Source organism: Quercus robur, chromosome 10 (genome assembly GCF_932294415.1).
Source record: "Quercus robur chromosome 10, dhQueRobu3.1, whole genome shotgun sequence".
Taxonomy (NCBI): domain Eukaryota; kingdom Viridiplantae; phylum Streptophyta; class Magnoliopsida; order Fagales; family Fagaceae; genus Quercus; species Quercus robur.
In genome coordinates this window covers 17,825,115-17,840,117 of record NC_065543.1, presented here as the reverse complement: position 1 = coordinate 17,840,117, position 15,003 = coordinate 17,825,115, and the positions used below count along the sequence as shown (strand labels likewise).

The 15,003-nt window shown below is 35.1% G+C and overlaps 1 protein-coding gene and 2 pseudogenes across 5 annotated transcripts in view; 2 read left to right on the top strand and 1 right to left on the bottom strand.

The window, feature by feature from the left end:
• The window catches only part of LOC126704402 (uncharacterized), a 70,117-nt gene that overhangs the window by 32,121 nt on the left and 22,993 nt on the right, over positions 1 to 15,003 (bottom strand). The gene's annotated exons all lie outside the window — the stretch shown is intronic.
• LOC126704405 (L-type lectin-domain containing receptor kinase IX.1-like) lies at positions 315 to 7,201 on the top strand (annotated as a pseudogene).
• On the top strand, positions 10,218 to 12,758 carry LOC126704404 (L-type lectin-domain containing receptor kinase IX.1-like; annotated as a pseudogene).

Genomic DNA, 15,003 nt, shown 5'->3' with positions numbered 1-15,003 from the left:
TTGTGCTACCGCGCTTATTGCATTAAATTGAATCAAATTACTTAACTTGGCTAATTAATTGATTAAGTTACCAAAGGGGTCAATACATTCTTGACCTGTCAGACGCAATTTTGTCGGCGATGTATCTTCATCATTATATTTTATTTGAAGTATGTAGTACCATTTCAATGAACTTCTTTCACTATTTAACTATGTAGCTGGTAGTTGAAAGGAAACTTCAATATCATCAAGATATAAACCGAAAATTCAGTTACCACTTCCAAGCAACACAATACTAGTTCACCAACTTTACAGATTACTATTTAGATACCTCTATGTTTCCCCTTTTCTTCTTTGTTTTACTTCTCCTCACTAGTGCTTATTTAGTTCAATTCAAAAAAACTTACTTTGATCCTAGTGACATCGACATACTATATATGGGTGATGCAGTAAGTTCTACGGGATTTGTTGATATGAACAGAGTTGAAAACTGCTATGTTGGTTGGGCTGTCTATGCTAAGAAGGTGCCACTCTGGGACCCTAACATAGGAAAGCTCTCCGACTTTACCACACGTTTCTCCTTCACTATTGGCACCGTTGGATCAGGCACTTCTGATTTTGGTGATGGCCTAGCATTCTTCTTGGCTCCTACGAGATTCATTATCCCACCTAGTGACAGAGCTATTCTTGGACCTGGGGAGGCAGTGCCCCCCCCCCCCCCCCCAGATTCTCAAAAAATTTTTTTAGTATATATATAATATATTATTTTTAGCAATTTGTTCCAATAAAATTGCACTTTGCCCCCCTTAATAATATTATTGATATTTTTAAATGCTATAAAAAAATTTAGCCTAACAACAAAAATTAAGCCCAAACAACACCCCAAAAAAAAAAAAAAAAATCAAAGTCGGTTCTAATTAGATATCTACCTAGCCTAGGAGTAGGAAACATCCAACTTACCTTACACATATAATAAAAGGGAAAAAAAGAAGGGGATTTCTAAGCCATTCAACCAAAAAAAAAGAAAAAAAAAAGAAAAAAAAAGAAAAGAAAAGAAGGAAAACCTAACTTACAGCTGAACACCGTGAGGAATTCAGCAGCTAGTGGCAGAAGAACTGAAGAAGCAAAGCCAGTGGCAATGGCAGTCAGGGACACTGGGGCTGGGAGCTTGGGCTAGGATGGAGAGACCTGAGACTTAAAGACAGAATATACTAGAGAGAAAGAGATAAAAGAAAGGTAAAAAACTGATCCAAGACCCATCTTTGTCTTTAGCATTCTTTTATAAATGAAAAAGTTGCATCTGACAAGTGACAAACACAACACCACACGTAACAGTCAACACTTATTGCATTTGATGTTTTGTAAATATTTTTTTGTTTTTTTTGTTTTTTTGTAGTTTTGTCTTTAGCAATAGTGAATAGGCTGTGATGTTTTGTGATATTTGTTTTTTTGGTGGTTTTGTCTTTAGTGTTTTTGTCTATTAGTTAGTGTCTTTTAAAACATTAAAGTTGGATAAATAATTAAAGAGATTATTTGTAACTTTAAAATTTATTGGTTAGTTGTTGAATGTTTGTGTGCATAGTATTTGTCTATTGTGTGTAATGATTGTAGATTATTGACCATATAATAACATAATAATTTCAAATTATATTTTATTTGTAGATTATGAAAAAGTCAACTACCACATTTGATTTTTTTAAAAGAAAAGTTTCAAATGATTTAGAAGCTAATACTAGTGGTGCAACATTGCCAACCACTAATGTTGAGGAAAATCCTAATGTTCCAATTGAGGAAAATCTCGACGTCCCAATTGAGGAAAATCCTGATGAACCTGTTGAGGAATCCTGATGAACTTGTTGAGGAAAATTTTGATGTCCCTATTGAGCAAAATTCTCAAACAAAATTTCAAAAGGTTGATATGAGTTCGTTGCAATTAGAACTTGATCCTGGATTACGTAGACAAATATATACTTATCATGTTGATCAATGAGACAAGATTCGGCGACGTTACATTAAGTTGGGTCCATACCAGCCTCGTTTTAAAAAATTTTAAAAATCTGAGAAGGATCGAAGCTTTCAAGGTTCTTGGTATGAAGATGATCGCTTTAAGTCATGGCTTGAATATTCCCCTAAAAAAGATGCCACTTTTTGTCTACCATGCTTTCTCTTTCATAAGCCAACTGGGCATGATAGACAAAATGCATTCACAGTTAACGAATTTAAGAGTTGGAAGAAAGTTAGAAATGGTGAAAGTTGTTCTTTTAGTCTTCATATGGGGAAAGATCTTAACTCCACTCATAAAATTGCCCATAAAGCGTGTCTAGATTTGATAAACCAGTCTCAACACATAGACAAGGTAGTGAGCAATTTCACTTCAGAACAAATTGCAAATAATCGAGTACGATTGAAGGCTTCAATTGATGTTGTTCGACATCTTGCCTTGCAAGCTATTGCTTTTAGAGGTCGAGATGAAAGCTCTACCTCAACCAATCGGGGAAACTTTCTTACGACATTGGATTTGATGGTGGGCTATAATAATAATATTGTTGAAATAATGGCAAAAGCTCCAAAAAATGCCACCTACACATCACCTCAGATTCAAAAAGAAATCCTACATGTTATTTCAACCAAAGTGAAGAAGGCAATTAGGGAAGAAATTGGTGATGCAAAGTTTTGCATATTGGTTGATGAAGCTCGTGATGAGTCCATGAAAGAGCAAATGGCTGTGGTTTTAAGATATGTTGATACAAATGGCTTTGTGCGAGAACGATTTTATGGGATTGTTCATGTTGTTGACACTGCAGCAGTAACCCTTAAAAAGGAGATATATGATTTGTTCTCTAATTATTGCTTAGATATCCAAAACATTTGGGGGGTAAGGATATGATGGTGCAAGCAACATGCGGGGTGAGTGGAGTGGATTACAAGCTTTGATTTTAAATGATTGTCCATATGCTTACTACATTCATTGTTTTGCGAATCGCTTACAATTGGCATTAGTAGGAGCATCAAAAGCAGTTGTCCCTCTTAATAGATTTTTCACTAAATAGATTTTGGTTATCAATAATATTCGTGCTTCATGCAAACGTATTGAGCTATTAAAAATTGCTAGAGCTTCTGATATTACATATTTGATTGATATTGAAGAGCTTGAGACTGGGAAAGGACTTAATCAAATGGTCACTTTACAGCGACCTGGAGATACTCATTGGGGTTCGCATTATAAATCGGTTTCTAACTTGATAAAGTTGTATAGTCCAACATGTGAAATTCTATTGAAAATTATGGATGAAGGAAATTCTTCACAAAAAGTAGAAGCAGGGTCCGCTTATGAGGTATTAATTTCATTTGAATTTGTCTTCATCTTGCATTTTGTTAATGAAACTATGGGGATCATGGATAAACTTTGTCAAGCTTTGCAAAACCAATCGGAAGACATTTTAAATGCTATGCATTTAGTTTCATCCGCTAAAAAACTTATTTAACAGTTTAGAGATGAGAAATGGGATGACTTACTAGCTATTGTGATATCATTTTGTAAGGAACATGGTTTAGATGTCCCTGATATGAATGCTCGTTATGTTGCAAGATTTGGTTGATCTCGTCATCAACAAGAGGACTTAAGAAATGAGCATTATTATAAAGTAGATATTTTTAATGCAGGAATAGATTCTCAATTATAGGAACTAAATCATCGGTTTAGTGAGCATGCCATGAAGTTACTTACGCTTAGCTCAGCTCTAGACCCTCGAGAGACATATGAATCTTTTCGAGTCAGTGATATTTGTTCATTGGTAGATAATTTTTATCCAATAGACTTCACAAATGATGAAAATAATGATTTGAAAAAGGAACTTGATCTTTATAAGTATGATGTAGTTTAGCATTCAGGGTTCAAGAATTTGAAAAATATTTCTGAATTGTGCCAATGGATGGTGAGAACTAGAAAATCAGAATACTATCTGCTTATTTATAGAGTAGTCAAGTTTGTGTTTACTCTTCTTGTTTCTACTGCAACTACAGAGTGAGCATTTTCAGTTATGAATGTCATCAAAACTGACCTTCATAACAAAATGGAAGATGAGTTTTTGTCAGACGCTATGATGTTATTCATTGAATGGGACATTACTGCGACAATTAGTACGAATTTAATCATAGATGATTTTGAAGATTTAAAAAGACGACGAGTTCCATTTTTATAAATAACTACATTGTAATATCTTAAAAAACAATAATTTTGTATATTTTTCTTTGTTGATGGTTTATTAAATGAATGTTTATTTAGAGTTTCAAATTTTTTTTTGTTTATACTTCTTGCCCCCCTAACTACAAGTCCTGACTCCGACCTTGATCCCACCAAATATAGTAGGGGGAGGTCTAGGCCTGTTGAACAACACAAACTATTTTTCAACTCAGAACCAAATTGTTCTAGTTGAGTTCGACTCTAATGTGACCGATGGATGGGATCCTCCATTTTGGCATGTGGGGATTAACAGCAATTCGATTGCTTCTGTCACGTACACCCATTGGAATACCAGCTTCCATAGTGGAGATACTGCAGATGTATTGATTATCTACAATGCTGCTACTAAGAATTTGAGGGCTTGTTTGGACTTTTTTGTTTCATCACTCATCACTCAATTTTCGTTACTCATCACTCATCACCCATCACTCATCACTTAAAATACCCCAACTCCATACACCCTACCCGTTTGGCACATGTTTTTAACTTCTCATCACTCAATTTTTTCTACTTTTTGTGGGACCCATACCTGAGACCATGTCAGGCATTCCTGTTAGCCTACCCGCCTCACACCATTTCATCACACTATTTCCTCCCAAAACCAGAGACTTCAACCCAGGCATTCCTTTTTTTTCTTTTTTCCTTCAACCCCCAATACCCACAACAACCACTTTGGTTCTGAGCTTGAAGCACAAACCCAGAAAATTCACAAATCCACAACAACCAATTCGTTGCCCCAATTGTTGTTGTTGTTGTTGTTGTTGTTTTTTTTTTTTTTTTTTTTTTTTTTTTTTTTTTTTTAAATGGGTCTGAGATGAGAAAAGCGAAAAGGAAGAAAAAAAGAAAAAGAAAGAAAGATCGGACCTGCGACGATCTCCACCGTCACCAGCGGCGGCACCATTTATGGGTTCTGTGATGAAGAACAAAAAAAGAAAAAAGAAAAAAAAGAAAAAAAAGAAAAAAAGAAACAAAAAAAAAAGAAGAAAAAGAATTGCAGTGAAGACCAAATGGGTCTGTGATGAAGAACAAAAAAAAAAAAAGAAAGAAAGAAGAAGAAAGAAACAATTGTAGCAAAGACCAAATGGAAATTGTGATGAAGAACAAAAAAAAAAAAAAAAAAAAAAAAGAAGAAGAAGAAAGAAAGAAAGAATTGCAGCGAAGAAACAAAAAAAAAAAAAAAAGAAAAAGAAAAAGAAAAAGAAAAAAAAAAGCAGTGCCTCACGTGTAGTGAAGAGAGAAAGAACTGAATGGAGTGAAGAGAGAAAAAAGAGGCCATAAAAAGCAGTGCCTCATGTGTAGTGATTTGACTGTGGGTCCAGGTATGTGTGTTTAATTATCAAAATGCCATTGAAAACAGAGTTATGGAAACTGAAAACAGTTTTTTAACTGTTTTCAGTTTCCATAACTTATTACTCAAAAATTAGAGAATTGAGTGATGGAAACAAAAACTGGAAACAACTGAAAACAAAATCCAAACAAGCTTCATAACTTGTTTTCATCATGGGTCCCACCATTTTTAAGTTATGAGTTATGAAAACAGAGTTATGAGTTATGGAAATAGCAAATCCAAACACCCCTAAGCATCTCTTGGACCTATCGAAAGACCACTAATACTCAAGAGAGTACTAGTCTTTCCTATCAAATTGATCTAATGAAGGTTCTGCCCGAGTGGGTCACTGTTGGATTTTCGGCTTCTACTAGTTTGAATGTAGAGCGTCATTTACTTCATTCCTGGGAATTCAGTTCAAGCTCTGATATAAAAGAAACAAGTGGAAAGGTAGCAAAAAATGAAAGCTTAATAGTGGGACTGACAGTTGCATCAGCTGGGGTGGTGATTATTATAGTATCTGTAATGCTGTGGTTGGAAAGGAAAGAAAAAAGTTACTGTGGAAGGAGAAAACTTCACATCATTTAATGATGACCTTGAGAGAGGGGTAGGACCAAGAAGATTTTCTTATGGAGATCTTGTTTCAGCTACCAATAACTTCTCAGATGAGAGGAAATTAGGTCAAGGAGGATTTGGTGCAGTTTACAAGGGTTGCTTAAGTGACTTGGACATGCTTATCGCTGTGAAGAGAATCTCAAGGGGGTCTAGGCAAGGGAAGAAAGAATATATAACTGAGGTGAAAATTTTTAGCCAGTTGAGGCACCGGAACTTGGTGCAACTCATAGGATGGTGCCATGATGGAGGTGAGTTCTTACTTGTTTATGAGTTTATGCCAAATGGTAGCCTTGATTCTCACCTCTTTGGAAAGATGAGTCCTCTTTCTTGGAAAGTGAGATACAAGATATCTCTTGGGTTGGCCTCTTCATTGTTCTATCTTCATGAAGAGTGGGAGCAATGTGTGGTGCATCGGGATAGCAAATCAAGTAATATCATGCTAGATTCTAGTTTCAATGTAATGCTTGGTGATTTTGGGTTAGCTCGGCTTATGGATCATGGGCTAGGTCCTCAGACAACTAGATTGGCTGGAACTTTAAGATACTTGGCTCCAGAGTATATAAGCACGGGTAGGGCTAGTAAAGAGTCGGACGTGTACAGCTTTGAGGTAGTTGACTTATAAATTGCTACCGGAAGAAAGTCAATTGATCCAATGGGACCAAATTCTGACATGGGGTTGGTAGAGTGGATTTGGAATCTTTATGGAAAAGGAGATCTTCTTTCGGTGGTAGATAGGAAGTTACAAGTAGATCTTGATGAAAAGCGGGTAGAATGTTTGATGATCGTTGGACTTTGGTGTGCTCACCCTGATCGAAATCTGAGGCTCTCCATAAGGCAAGCAATTCAAGTTCTTGAGTTTGAGGTAAAAGTGCCAACTCTTCCGATGCAAATTCCTACTCCAATGTATCATGTACCCATACCACCAGTAGTCAACTCTGGTGAACCTGTACTAACTACAAGCCTTCAAGAGGGCCGTTAAACATGTTTGCCATATTTGCTACTAAAATTTATTATATTGCTCGTCTTTGTTTAGTGTTTTGATTGTTTCACATCCAATAGTGCTTACTCTTTTACATCATGTACAAAGTATAGAAATTGTATGTAGTATACATTCTGGAATGTGAAACATTAATTGTTTGTGTGTAGAATCATCAACTTGTATTTTTGTATTACCGTAATACTTATAAGATTATGTAAGATTATGTGAAAATACTTGTAAGATTATGTAAGAGACTTTAGCAATTAAATTTGAAACACATTGATAAGAACCTGGCAGCAGCAGTGCAGAACAAGACAGCATTTTTGCATTGTAGCAATAACTGCTGCATTGTCGTACAACACCTGTAGTTTAATTCAGTAGCTTGAATTGTAGTATGATTATAATGAGATTTAGTCAGCATTGTAATTAGACACGTGTCTGTTGTAATTCAGCCATGTGCTTAGTGAGTTTTTAGTCGTTATTGACTTATTTGTGTTAGCAATTACATCACATGAGCTACCAGAGTTGGTTAAATGGTTAGTAATTAGTTGGTAATCAGTTGATCAATATAGAAGATATAAAAGGATAAGATCAATTTGTACAAAGCATGAAAATAATAAGATTAGATTTAGGGTTTTTCTCTCTAATTCTTTTTTTCCTCACTCCTCAATCTCATTTGTTCTTCTAATTTTCTTGGAGGCCTGACTGTATTGAACTATCCTTGAAATCCACCCTAAATCAAACCCTATCACACATATAGGAACGTATAAGGTATATTTGCTCTTAAAATTGAGTCGGTTATATTGTGCTCAATGTATGGACAAGCCTGATCCATAAGGAACATATAAGAGCATTAGTATTGGTGGAGCTAAAAAGCTAAAATTCTTTTTCCCCCTTTCATGCTATGCATAGGTTAAAGTTTTGTATAAAATTATAATTTATTTTTTTTGGTTTCAAAATAAGCAAATAAACTTTTTTTATTTTATTTTAATTATAGCTTCTAAATTTACTTTTTGCATCAATAGAAAAATTGGGTAAGCATGAAAAACCATAATAATGGTTATATAATAGTGGATTCATATGCCTATCTAATATTTGGATATGAACTATAGAAAAAGCTAACCATTATCCAAATTTCAAAAAGTTTTATTTACTAAAAGAAAATGTAACTTTCATAACCCTGCTTACTTCTTCTCAAAGTAACTCAACCTACATAATGTTTTTTAAAGAACATATAATCCATATTACATCATAAAACAGATTAACTAAAATGCATATATATATATATATATATATATATATATATATTTTAACACATACTAGGTAACTGATCGATTATGAACCAATAAAAAATTACCCTTCAACATTTGAAGTTAAAAGCTTTCATTCTAAATTACCATCTAACACGATCATATATGTTAAACAATGTTGGAAATAAGCCTAGAAAAGAACTATAAAAAACACAATCATATGTGTTAAACTTGGCACTTTATATTTGGTTGTTTTGAATGTACTATGTGGACTTTGAAATATAATGTGGCGATTTGTGATTGATTAAAAATTTCGCAATGTACATAGATATCAAATTATTTATATATAATCTTTTCTTCAGTTTTATCGTGAAAAATGAACTCCTAAGTTTGTTAGAGGCAATTCCCTCAAAAAAAAAAAAAAAAAAAAAGTTTGTTAGAGGCAATTGTTTGGACAACAAATTAACATACGACGGCTCATAAAGTCAGTCCAAGGCCCATTTAAATAAGCCTAAAGTCTGTGAATTTAGCCACTGCCACAGAGCCCAAACGAACAATGGGAATTGATTTGATTCGGGCACACAATGTCAGCCCATAAAGAAATAGTGGCAGCCAACTAAAGCCCATGGCTGGAACAACATCAAACTAGAATTCAAGTGCTTCCCTCTATCATGTGAACCAGGTTCACAGCTCACTAAAGAGAGAGGCAGCCGAAAGAGAGAAAAAGGGTCATTCTACATCAACTTGGGTACACCCAAAGTTTGACAAATGAGCTTCGAACATTTGTGAGACCATTGGACCCATGATTGATGCTATGTGTTATAGGAGCTCAATATAAAAATTTATATCTATTGTGTAATAGAGCTTCATTCGATATCAGCATTTCTACTTATCTAAAAAAAAAAAAATCACCATTTCTTCCATAAATAAAGGATTAATTAGCAGCAATGCAAGGCAGTTGTAAGTTGTAACCCTTGATTCTAGTAAATATAAATGAGGATTTGTAACACATCTTATATAATGTTCCTTACTAAATGTATTTAATTAACAAATATGTTGAATATTAACTTGGGCATTAACAAATATATATATTTATTAAATCTCGCAAATATATTTGTTTAGCCTTACTAAATGTATTAATTATTGTCCTCATTAATTAATTCATTATTTTGACCACTCATGATATTTTCTAGGAGAAAACACGACGATAGCAGCCATCAGACAATCCAGTGGAGTGAGTAAGCCACTCATCAAAACAAGACATGTAATTGCCACAAAAAGACTCCAAACACCGATCCAAGGAAAAAGAAAAATCTTGAATATGCCTTCAAAAGCCTAGTCAAAAACTTTATATCTTTATTTCATATTGTATATATAAATTAATTAAAAGTATGGTCAACCTCAAACCTATCGAAAAGGAGACAGTGAGGACAAATACGAAGTCCGTTAAGATCAAGGAAACATTCTTTTCACATTGCTAGTGCCGTAAACAGCAAACTGGACATTTTCTTGTAGTGATTGTTGCAGAGGTATGAGACAGTTGAAACCTGCAATTGTTGGTCGTCGCATGCAGGTACCACTACCACCTACGCCACAACCGAAAACTTTTCTTTTTTGGGTCAATAATCTTTTTTTGTTCCAGTGGGTATACGTACAATTGTGCCGGCGACGAATCTTCATCTTTATATTTTATTTGAAGGATATAGTACCATTTCAATTAAGCTCATTTCACTATCTATATAACTAAGATATAAACCGAACAATATAACTAAGGATATAGTAACATTTCAATGTAGCTGGTAGCTAAAATAATATTACATACCTATGTTTCCTCTTTTCTTCTTTGTTTTACTACTTCTTCCCGCTACTACTGCTTATTCAGTTCAATTCAAAAAAACTCACTTTGATCCCAATGACACTGACATACTATATCTGGGTGATGCAGTAGTTTCTAATGGAGTTGTTGACATGACCAGAGTTGATATTCAAGCTCGTGTTGGTTGGGTTATCTATGCTAAGAAGCAGGGGCGGCTTAATATATTTGGGGCCTAAGGTGAAAATTGATTATCTTGTTTTATATGCAAAATTACTACTAAAATTAACAAAAACTACATAGAGATTTTTCTTTTTTTAGAAATTTTATAAACAGAAAAAATTTGACAAAATTTTCCATACTTGTTGATATGGTAAATTGATAATAGTAAGTAAAAAAATGGTGTTAGTGATAGACTTAGATGAGAACTAGTAAAAGTTTGCTAATTAAACTCTTATTATTATTCTTATTTTTTTTTAGAAGTACAACATTCACAATATTTTTTTACAACAAATCCTAGATTTTAAGTTTTTTTTTTTTTTTCTCTCTCTCTTTGAAAATATCACTATAGTTATTTTTTTGCCATCAATAACAGGTTGTAACAACCTATTACTTAGCATAATTGTAAAAGTGTTGTAAAAAATATTGTGAATGTTGCATTTTTCTCCATTTTTTTATTTGTTTTTCAATTGGTAAAAAAATTTTATTTTATTTATTGATTATAAATACCCTTATTGGTTAAAATCTGGAGGCCTTTTTTTTACTTGGGACCTTAGACGACTGCATTTCTTACTCCACTGTTCAGCCGGCACGGCTAAGAAGGTGCCACTCTGGGACTCTAATACAGGAAAGCTCACTGACTTTAGTACACGTTTCTCCTTCACTATCGGCTCGGTTGGATCGGGCACTTCCGGTTTTGGTGATGGGCTAGCATTCTTCCTAGCTCCTGCGGGATTTGACAATATTGCACCAAATACAGCAGGGGGAGGTCTAGGCTTTTTCAACGTCACAACCATGCGTTCACCTCATAACCATATTGTTCTAGTTGAGTTCGACTCTAAGGTGAACGAGGAATGGGATCCTCGATTTACGCATGTTGGGATTAACAACAACTCGATTCGATTGTTTCTGCCATTTCCACCCCTTGGAATACCATCTTCCATAGTGGAGATACGGTAGATGTTTGGATTATCTACAACGCTACTACTAAGAATTTGAGCGTCTCTTGGACCTATCAAAACACCACTAATACTCAGGAGAATACTAGTCTTTCCTATCAAATTGATCTAATGGAGGTTCTGCCTGAGAGGGTCACTGTTGGATTTTCAGCTGCTACTGGTGTGAGAATCGAGCGAAATTCAATTCAGTCTTGGGAATTCAGTTCAAGCTTGGATATAAAAGAAACAACTGGAAAGGAAGCCGAATATATTAGCTTAATAGTGGAACTGGCAGTCGTTGGGTTGATTATTATAGTTTTTGTAATGTTGTGGATATGGAAGGGAAATAAAAAGGTAACAGCAGAAATAGTGAATGTAACCTCAATTCATGATGACCTTGAGAAAGTAGTAGGACCAAGAAGATTTTCTTACAGAGATCTTGTTTTAGCTACCAACAACTTCTCAAACGAGATGAAGTTAGGTCAAGGAGGGTTTGGTGCCGTTTATAAGGGTTGCTTAACTGACTTAGACATGCCAGTCGCGGTGAAGAAAATCTCAAGGGAGTCTAAACAAGGGAAGAAAGAATATATAACCGAGGTGAAGATCTTTAGTCAGCTGAGCCACCGGAATTTGTTGCAATTCATAGGATGTTATCATGATGGAGTTGAGTTCTTACTTGTCTATGAGTTTATGCCAAATGGTAGCCTTGATTCCCACCTCTTTGGAACAAGGAGTCCTCTCTCTTGGCTAGTAAGATACAAGATATCTCTTGGGTTGGCCTCTTAATTGCTCTATCTTCATGAAGAATGGGAGCAATGTGTGGTGCACCAGGATATCAAATCAAGTAACGTCATGCTAGATTCTAATTTCAACGTCAAGCTTGGTGATTTTGGATTAGCTTGGCTTATGGATCATGAGTTAGGCCTCCAGACAACTAGATTGGCTGGAACTTTAGGATACTTGGCTCCAGAGTATATAAGCACAGGTAGGGCTAGTAAAGATTCAAATGTGTATAGCTTTGGAGTAATTGCCTTAGAAATTGCTACGGGAAGAAGGTCATCTAATCTTATGGGACCAAATTCTGACATGGGGTTGGTAGAGTGGATTTGGAGTCTTTATGGAAGAGGAGATCTTCTTTCGGCTGTGGATAGAAAGTTAAAAACAGATTTTGATGAAAAACAGATAGAGTGTTTGATGATCGTTGGACTATGGTTTGCTCACCCTGATCGAAATCTAAGGCTCTCGATAAGGCAAGCAATTCAAATTCTTAAGTTTGAGGTAAAAGTGCCGATTCTTCCGATGCAAATGCCTACTCCAATGTATCATGCACCTACACCACTATTATTCAACTCGGGTCAACCTTTATTAACTACAAGCCTTCGAGAGGGTCGTTAAACATGTTCACCATCTTTGCTACTAAAATCTATTATATTGCTTGTCTTTGCTTAGGATCTTGATTGTTTCACATCCAATAGTGTTTATACTTTATTCTTTACATCATGCACGAAGTGTTGACAAATGTAAATATCTTGTATGAAAAGAAGACATTGTATGAAGTAGTGTACATTCAAGAGTGAAATATTAATTACCCCTTTGTTTTTGTGTAGAATTATCAACTTGTATCCGTGTATCACCATGTTGAAACGTAAGTATTAAAATATTTATTTCTTATACTAAGTTACTAACTAATTTGCATAATCGTGCTAGGCAATGACCATATTTAAATATATAGAATGAGAGACTTTAACATGGCAACATGACATTTGCAATTTTGCACTGAAGTTAGAGTGAAAATACTTGTAGTATTATGTAAGAGGCTTTGAGTAATTAAATTTCAATCACATATAGAAACGGAGAAGGCTTGATTGCTCTTAGAATTGAGCCAATTAGATTGCGCCCAAGCCCAAGTTTGAAAAAGACTGATCCATTAGCCCAATAATGTTAATCTTTTTCCCTTCTTAAACTTATTTTTTTCTTGATAATAATTTAGAGAAATAAATGTGCAGTTTCATAGTTTAGGGGATAAGTGTAAATATGATATAGTTTACGAGCATAAAGTGTGCATTCTTATAGTTTATAGAATAAGTGTAAAAGAGCTTATAATTTAGGGGGCAAACGTGCATTCTTATAATTTAGAAAAGTAAATGTAAAAATGGTATAATTTTAATAAGTAAAATGTAATTTTCCTTTATAATTAAAGCTTGTTACCTCAAGCATATGTGACTTGTAAAGTGAACGGGGCATCAAGGACTATTTCATCCCATAGTTGGAGTGAGCATCGCATATTCATGTCACACCCTTGACCCTTCCATTGCTCCCATGAAAGGATCCACCGGTCCAGTGTCAAATTCAAACTCCAATAAGGCAATAAGGATATCTTTCTTGATTAGCTGGTGCGAATTTCTCAAGAAATATGAGCAGTGATTGTTTCACCTCTTCTTCTGAATTTGTCATGTTGAGAAATACAAAGTGGAGACAACTGAAAGAAGGATTTTATTCATAATCTATATATATATATATATATATATATATGTAGAGAGGGAAAATTCTTGACCTATCACAAGCTGACACATCATACTACCAAGTCTACAAAATACAGCCAATTACAAAGCGCCACGTATTGCTGCTAGGTTTTGCTATCACTACTTAGAAACCAACAGAAATTTGCCAAGTGTCATGCAAAAACCAATCACACATCAGCGCGTGTAAGCGATGACATAAACAGTCCAGCATGTGTAAGCGATGACATATGTAATTCAATGCGTGTAAACGATGACATAAGCAGACCAATCAGGCTGTGACATATGTCACCAATTAAACTCCGCCATGTGTTGCTATCACTACTTAGAAACCAACAGAAATTTGCCAAGTGTCATGCAAAAACTAATCACACATCAGCGCGTGTAAGCGATGACATAAACAGTCCAGCATGTGTAAGCGATGACATATGTAATTCAATGCGTGTAAACGATGACATAAGCAGACCAATCAGGCTGTGACATATGTCACCAATTAAACTCCGCCATGTGTTGCTCACCCACCCCCAAACTCCTATAAATAGAAGCCTTCCTAAGACATTTGGAAGGATCCTTGAGAGACCAAGACACCTTGGGAGAGATCTTGGAACACACAGACCAAGCCATCTAGAGCACAAATAGCATCAGAGAAGATTCAGAAGCACTCAAAAGTATTGAAGCTCTACTAGAATTAAGCCTTGAAGCCTCCAGGAACTTCAAGAACTTCGGCCTCAAATGCAAGGAACATTCAAAGCAGAATCATCTAAACTACCTGCCTAGATCTCAAAAGTCACTGGAATCAAGCTCAAAAGCCTCCAGAAACCTCAATAAACCACAAATCAAGCGAAACTCAACAGATTCAAGCCTCCAAAGCCTCGAAGAACTTCCACTACAAACCTTCAAATACGAAGAATATTCGAAGAGGAATCATCCAAATCATATTCCTAGATCTCAAAGTTCACTGGAATTAAGGTCAAAAGCCTCTAGAAACCTCAACAAACCACAAATCAGTGAAGCGCTATGAATTCATGTCTTTAAAGTCCCGAATAACTTTCATCACAAACATTCAAAATCAAAGAACGTGAAGAACAAAGGATTTCTAACAAGTTCATAGCCAGAAATTC